General features: G+C 39.9%; 1 pseudogene; it reads left to right on the top strand.

Annotated features, from left to right (window-relative positions):
* The first annotated feature begins 3308 nt into the window (after window positions 1–3308).
* LOC105467631 (elongation factor 1-alpha 1 pseudogene) lies at window positions 3309–4671 on the top strand (annotated as a pseudogene).
* The last annotated feature ends 3328 nt before the right edge of the window (window positions 4672–7999 follow it).

The raw sequence follows: 7999 nt of genomic DNA, 5'->3' as shown, positions 1-7999 counted from the left end.
ATGTGCCCCCTTTTGCTGTCTTTTTCCCAGGACCTGGAGCATACAGTCCCTCAGTATAGAGCTTTCCTGAAGGTCCCCCCCTCGCGTCACCAGCCCTGTCCCCTCCCCTTTACCTGTCCTTCCTCCCTCTTATTTATTTTTTATTTTTTATTTTTTATTTTTGAGACAGAGTCTTGTTCTGTCACCCAGGCTGGAGTGCAGTGGCGCCATCTCGGCTCACTGCAAGCTCCGCCTCCTGGGTTCACGCCATTCTCCTGCCTCAGCCTCCTGAGTAGCTGGGACTACAGGCGCCCGCCACCACGCCCAGCTAATTTTTTTGTATTTTTAGTAGAGATGGGGGTTTCACCGTCTTAGCCAGGATGGTCTCGATCTCCTGACCTCGTGATCTGCCCGCCTCGGCCTCCCAAAGTGTCCTTCCTCCCTCTTTGTGTTTCTCTCTTGCTTTCTGCTTTCTTTCCTTCTTTCATTGAATCACCTTTCTTTTATGTCTAAGATTGTTGGGCATGTATTTTCAGGTTTATAGGCCTCTTTTATTTTAAATAGTATTTAATTAAAAAATTCATAATAATAACAACAGTGTTAATATCAGCTGTCTTTTATTGACTGTGTTTCTAAGGGCTTTCTGTATATTTAATCACCACCACAGAACTACTGATCACTGCTCTTTCCTCCGTTTGACAGATGAGGAAATGAAAGAGAGTTGAACAACTTATTTACGGTTTTTTTTTTAAATTTGTTTTTGAGCGAGAGTCTTGCTCTGTCACTCAGGCTGGAGTACAGTGGTACGATCTTAGCTCACTGTACGATCTTAGCTCCTGGGCTCAAGTGATTCTTCTGCTTCAGCCTCTCGAGTAGCTGGGATTACAGGTGCCCGCCACCACACTCGGCTAATTTTTATATTTTTAGTAGAGACATGGTTCCACTATGTTGGCCAGGTTGGTCCTGAACTCCTGACCTCAGGTGATCCACCTGCCTTGGCCTCCCAAAGTGCTGGGATTACAGGTGTGAGCCACCATGCATGGCCATTATTTCTGTTATTTCTGTTGAAGAGGCAGTAATTGGAAGAGCTGAGATCTGAACACATGCTTTTCCAGTTGGAAAGCCTGTTTTCTAGATGTTACTATGCTATCAACAGCCATTTCCTTCCTCCCCTTCCTCCACCCGCACCATCTCCAAAATCCCTGGAACTCAAATCTTTGCCTTCGATGTGATTTCTACATGTGGCATCAAAGTTTCTGGCCAAAAAGCATGCTGTGTGATTGTATTCACCTTTGACCATCAAGGTGGAGCTGCACTTGTGGTGTTTGTGTTGTAAGGATGAACAGAGCAAAAGAAGAGATACCTTGGTTAATTGGAGTGTCAGATTCTGGAAGGTTTCTTAGAGAAAAACAAGAGAGACATGAATTCATTCAATTTATTCCACAGATAGTTATTGTCATTGAGTCTGTAGCTTTCAGAAAAGAAAGGACTCCACTTGAAAAATAAAAAACCACTCAAACAGTCTTCCTCATTCCTACTTCCAGGTGCTCATTAAGGAAGTTTTGTTTCAAAATACTTTGATTTTAAAATGGAGTGTCAAGGGGTCCTGGATCAACAGCTCTGACAGGAGCTCAGTCTTCCATTTATTCTCAGAAAAGGAATAAAACGCATTAGGCTAAATAATTAAACCTCCGTCCCACCTTCACCTTCTCTCCCCTCTTTTCCTTTCTCCCTGCTCTGACCCTCCATCTGAATGTCTTTGTCCTAGCTATGCAGAGAGCATGAGAGAGACTTGGAAGCACATGGTCAAGTGTTCCGTTCAGCACAAGCTCTGCTTGGTTGGCAAAGTGCTTCTTTTCTCCTTGTCCATATTTCTGTAAGTGAAGAGAGAGGCACATGGAAAGAGAAACACACCTCTCCTGCTTCCTCAGTGACTGTTTTCTGTACCTATGGCAGTTGCTGTGATACTATCTGGGGTCTCCCCAGCATGCCACAGTCCTGTGTTTGAACCTCAAATCCTTGGAAATCTCACCCCCAGTACGGCAGGAGTTTGCTTGATCAGTCCTGAAGTGTTTTGGAAGCAGAGGTCATGATGGCTGTTGGCAGTGGTTGATATATATGAAAGAGAATAAAGATGAAACCCATCAAGTTTAATTTTATTCTAGACTTTACATGGAATTCCACTACTGAATTCCAGAGGTTAGAAGGCCAGGGCTAGCTCCCATGCCTGCTGGCCTTTGTGGAAAGAATGTTAATTAGAATAGCAATGTGAAAATAACTGCTGTGTTATTTGCCTAGCTTTAGGTAGAATATAATTGATGATAATAAACAATATTTGAGTACCTTCTCTGTATTAGGTTTTACAAATATTATTTTCTTAAATCTTTACAACAAATCTATGAGGTAGGTAGGTAATCTTTTACCCATTTTTATGTATAAAGAAACTGAGGGCTGGATGAGGTGGCTCATGCCTGTAATCCCAGCCCTTTTGGCAGGTGAGAATTCTACCACTGAACCACCAATTCAATCTCAGCAATTTGGGAGGCCGAGGTTGGTGGATCGCCGGAGGTCAAGAGTTCGAGACCAGCCTGGCCAACATGGTGAAACCCCCATCTCTACTAAAAATACAAAAATTAGCTGGGCCTGGTGGCAGACACCTGTAATCCCAGCTACTTGGGAGGCTGAGGTGAGAGAATCACTTGAACCCAGGAGGTGGAGGTTGCAGTGAGCTGAGATTGCACCACCATTGCACTCCAGCCTGGGTGACAGAATGAGACTCCATCAAAAAACAAACAAAAACAAAACAAAACAAAAAAACAACAACAGAAAAAATCAAACTGAGGCTCAGGGTTTTTGGAATATTTCCCCAAAGACATTGAGCAAGGACTTGGACTCAGCAGCCCAGGAATGCTCTTTCAATTTGATGCACTGTATATATTATATGCATCGAAGTGTTTTCTGTCTTTTAGGAAGGACTGTATCCTGTGGAATGGAATATATGTGGGCAGAAGTAGGAAACAGCCAAGAGCTCAACATTATACTATTTAGATAGTCAGCCCTAGAATCCTAAGAGGAAACTAGAGTAAATAATGCTTTGCAAAAAGCCATTAAAAGTCTCTGAAAGAAAAATTCTTATGGTATTCACAGGTGAGAGTGACTTGGGAGATAGATATTTAAAAGTTACAAGGATGAGAGATTCAGAATTTGTTAAGTGGACTAGAACAAAGAAGTGGGATGCACCTTCAATATCAGTAGCCAAGAGAAGGCTGGCAAGCATCCATTACAATAAAGTTTGGGTGTTTCACGAAAAACATGGCCTAAAAGCCAAAATGGGAAAAGAGAAGACTCCAACCAACATTGCCATCATTGGACACTTAGGTTCAGGCAAGTCCACCACTACTGGCCATCTGATCTACGGATGTGGTGGTATTGGCAAAAGAATAATCAAAAGATTTGAGGAGGAGGCTTCAAATATGGCTGGGTCTTGGATAAACTAAAAGCTGAGCCTGAGCATGATGCCATCATTGATATCTCCCTGTGGAAATTTGAAACCAGCAAGTGCTATGTGACTATCATTGATGCCCCAGTACCCAGAGACTTTATCAAAAACGTGGTTACAGGCGCATCTCAGGCGGGCTGTGCTGTCCTGATTGTTGCTGCTGGCATTGGTGAATTTGAAATCGGCATCTCTAAGAATGGGCAGATCCAGGAGCACGCCCTCCTGGCTTACACACTGGGTGTGAAACAGCAAATCCTTGGTGTTAGCAAAATAGATTCCACTGAGTCATTCTACAGTCAGAAGAGATACAAGGAAATAGTTAAGGAAATCAGTACTTTCCTTAAGAAAACTGGCTACAGCCTTGACACAGTAGCATTTGTGTCCATTTCTGGTTGGAATGGTGACAGCATGCTGAAGTCAAGTGCTCACAGGTCTTGGTTCAAGGGATGGAAAGTCACCCGTAAAGATGGCAATGCCAGTGGGACCACACTGCCTGAAGCTCTGGACTGCATCCTACCACCAACTTGTCCAACTGACAGGCCCTTGCATCTGCCACTCCAGGATGTCTACAGAATTGGTGGTACTGATACTATCTTTGTGGGCCGAGTGAAGCCTGGGTTTCTCAAACCCGGCACCATGGTCACCTTTGCTCCAGTCAACGTTACAACTAAAGATGTGTTGAAATGTACCATGAAGCTTTGAGTGAAGCTCTTCCTGGGGACAGTGTAAGCTTCAATGTCAAAAATGTGCCTGTCAAAGTTGTTCATTGTGGCAACGCTGCTGGTAACAGCAAAAATGACCCACCAATGGAAGAAGCTGGCTTCACTGCCCAGGTAACTGTCCTGAACCATCCAGGCCAAATCAGTGTTGGTTATGCCCCTGTAATGGATTAACACACAACTCACATTGCTTGCAAGTTTGTTGAACTGAAGGAAAAGATAGATCACCATTTTGGTAAGAAGCTGGAAGATGACCCTAAATTCTTGAAGTCTGGTGATGCTGCCATTTTTGGTATAGTTCCTGGCAAGCCTATGTGTGTTGAGAGCTTCTCTCACAGTACTCCTCTGGGTTGTTTCGTTGTTTGTGATATAAGATAGACAGTTGCTATGGATGTCATCAAAGCAGGGGACTAGAAGCCTACTGCAGCTGGCAAGGTCACTAAGACTGCCCAGAAAGCTTGGAAGGTTAAATGAATATTACCCCTAACACCTGCCATGCTAGTCTTCACCTTTTATGCCTGAGGTTGCATTTTTTTTGAACTTTTGCATTCAGACCTTGGCAATGACCTTGAGCAGTAGGATATAAATAACTCCCACATGCTTAGCGTTCCAATAATGGAACACTAGGCATAAATGGGTTTTAATCAGTGGTGGAAGAACAGTCTCAGAGTTGTTTATTTCAATGGCCATTTAAGGTTAATAGTTAAAGGCTGGTTAATGATAACACTGCATCATAAAAAAATCACAAAGAAAGAAGAATGTTTTGTGGATTTGTGTGTGTGTATGTGTGTGGCAGTTTTAAGTTACTAGTTTTTAGGCCGGGCGAGGTGGCTCAAGCCTGTAATCCCAGCACTTTGGGAGGCCGAGATGGGCGGATCACAAGGTCAGGAGATCGAGACCATCCTGGCTAACCCGGTGAAACCCCGTCTCTACTAAAAAATACAAAAAACTAGTCGGGCGAGGTGGCGGCACCTGTAGTCCCAGCTACTCGGGAGGCTGAGGCAGGAGAATGGCATAAACCCGGGAGGCGGAGCTTGCAGTGAGCTGAGATCCCGCCACTGCACTCCAGTTTGGGCGACAGAGCGAGACTCCGTCTCAAAAACAAACAAACAAACAAAAAAGTTATTAGTTTTTAAAATCTGTATGTTTTAATGGAAACAACTTGACCAAAAATCTATCACAGAATTTTGGGACCCATTAAAACAAAGCTTAATGAGGAAAAATAAAGTTTGAAAGATAAAGGAATACGAAGAACATTTCAAGAGCCTAAATTGCTTCTGTGGATCAATCCTGGGGTCACACAGTTGAGGATTGAATTTCTGATGGTGATACAAGGATGAGTAATGGCAAGATGGTTGGTTTTCTTAAAATATTAGGAATTCTCACCAGATATATTCCAACTTCTCTCAGTAACTTATCATGGATTCAACTATCCATCAATTTTTCCAAGTTATTCCTTTTAAAAAAATAATAAGTTTAAAAATATTAGAGGCAATATTCATGGTATTGAGAAAAAGTCAAACAATGTAGATGGATATAGGTGAAAAGTAAAAAGTCTCCTTTTTCATTCCCCCTTGTTCCTGGGCCCACCTCTCAGATGTAACCATCTTTAGTAGTTTTCTGTGTTCATGCCAGCATTGTTTCATGAGTATGTTAGCACATTATGTATGATTTTTTCCTTTTATCAGTTTCAGACCAATGAGTTGTTCTGTTAACATTCTCTAACCATGACAGATGTGGGATTTTTTCATATTATAATGACATTACTTTTCTAAACAGATTCTGTGTATTTCAATGTATCACAGTTTTTATTCTTTTTGATGCTTAAATTGAATTTGCTTCTGAGTGCTATTTGTAAAGCTTCAATAATCTTTTATAGCTTTTTTACTTTCTAGTACAGCAAGGCTTTCTAGGCTTTCATGTACATTCTCTGCCCTCTGCCTGAAATAAACTATTTTTTGAAGAGCCCTGTTCCTTTCTTAGGAAATAGAATTTAGAAATTGCTATTAAGGCATTAGAAGTGGTGATTGATTATTATTTTTTTTTTAGATTTTTTTAATGGAAGGAATTAAAAACATATTTTTTAAAAAGAAAAATAAGTAACTACTATATTTCCAACTGAAATGTAATGTTACAGTTTTACCCTTTTGAATATAATATTTTACGATTTATTTTCACTTTTGTTAAAAGTCAGTGTAGTTAGGTTACATCCTAACTACACTGACATAATTATTACATGATTAATCCGGCTGTGTGTGTGTTGTGCACGTGTGAATTTTACACACATAACAGTATCACAGTTATCTAAAGAATATTATTACTATCAATATGATAGTGGAAAAATTTAAGAATTTCTTTGCAGTTGATTATTCTTTACAATATATCACACTAGGCATATAGGCTCAAATTATTGTGCTTTAAAGTCATTTGAAATAATTATTCTTTGCATGGTACACAGTTTCTTTTGTTTCAGTTTTGCTTTTGATTTTAAGGGGCTTTCATTTTTATTTAATTTTGTTTTAAACTTATGATAAATAATTACAGGCTTCAAAGTCAGATCTTCAAAACAAAGTATATTCAGTATATTTTGTCCCTGTCTGCTCACCCTGTTCTTTCTCTTGTATATTCTTATAAGCTTTTGGTTTATGTTTCCATTTAAAATTTATGAACAGGCCGGGTGCAGTGGCTCAGGCCTGTAATCCCAGCACTTTGGGAGGCTGAGGTGGGCAGATCACATGAGGTCGGGAGTTTAAAGTATGTATGACTAGTCACTGTAAAGAAATTACTAATCAGGAGTTGTGAAGTTGAAATAAACTTTTCTAAACTATCCATAATGAAAATATAAATTTTGATCTACCAGGTCAAGTGAAAGAACTACTTTTTTTCTCTTTAGGAAGAACTTTTTCTCATTGTCATTGTCAAATCATTGTCATGTTAAAAAAACAAAGCATATGTAACCAAAAATATATAGGAAAAAATATTACAGATATGTGTCAGTCTAAATACTAAATACTATGCATTTTCTGGACTTTGTGATGTTTGAGAACTTTGTCAGCTTCTTAAAATTTGTAACTTTTTAACTTCTTTTTTCATTTTAAATAAGTATTTTCACTTGTAACTTTATAGTCATAATTTTGTGTTCTTTTTTTTTTTTTAAAATACAGTCCCAAACTGCATTGGTTTCAGGCCACATATGGCTGTGCTTTGTCTTTACTTGTTGGAGTGATAGATCCTGTGGCTTTCAATAATGGACCAGGCAATTATAGGCTGAGTTCTAGTGGGAAGTGCACTCTTCTCTTAGGAGGCTCTGCAAGTCATGGCAATGGGTTAGTATATGTAATTCTCTGCAGGAATACCCGTTTCCTGTAGAGGAGTTCACACCAGCGCATCTAGTAGTAAATACGTGAGCAAAATAATACAACCTACATAGCTGCTGTCTTGTTTGCTCCTACATAGAAATTCCCTTGCCCTTTCCCAAAATATATTTCTCCAAAGTCCCATTCCATCTTGATGTTGGTTCAAAATAGTATTTTGTGATCATATTTTATCAGTTCCAGATGTGATTCTCGAGTGGGAAACGAATGAACAAAAGCACTAAATGGTAAACCAACAAAACTACCCCAAACTAGTACTATCACAAAAAATGATTAATATTTTTAAAATTAAAATAATTTAATTAAAATTTTTTTAATTTTAATTTTTGTAGATTCCCAAGGTATATGTGCAGTTTTGTGCCAGGTCTATTTCGCGGACCCTGGCCAACTGACAGATGAAAGGAGTACTCAGACACAGGTATGCAGTG

Source organism: Macaca nemestrina, chromosome 7, assembly GCF_043159975.1.
Source record: "Macaca nemestrina isolate mMacNem1 chromosome 7, mMacNem.hap1, whole genome shotgun sequence".
NCBI classification, from domain to species: Eukaryota; Metazoa; Chordata; class Mammalia; order Primates; family Cercopithecidae; genus Macaca; species Macaca nemestrina.
Note: the sequence above shows the minus strand (reverse complement) of the source record. Positions and strands in the feature narration are given on the sequence as shown.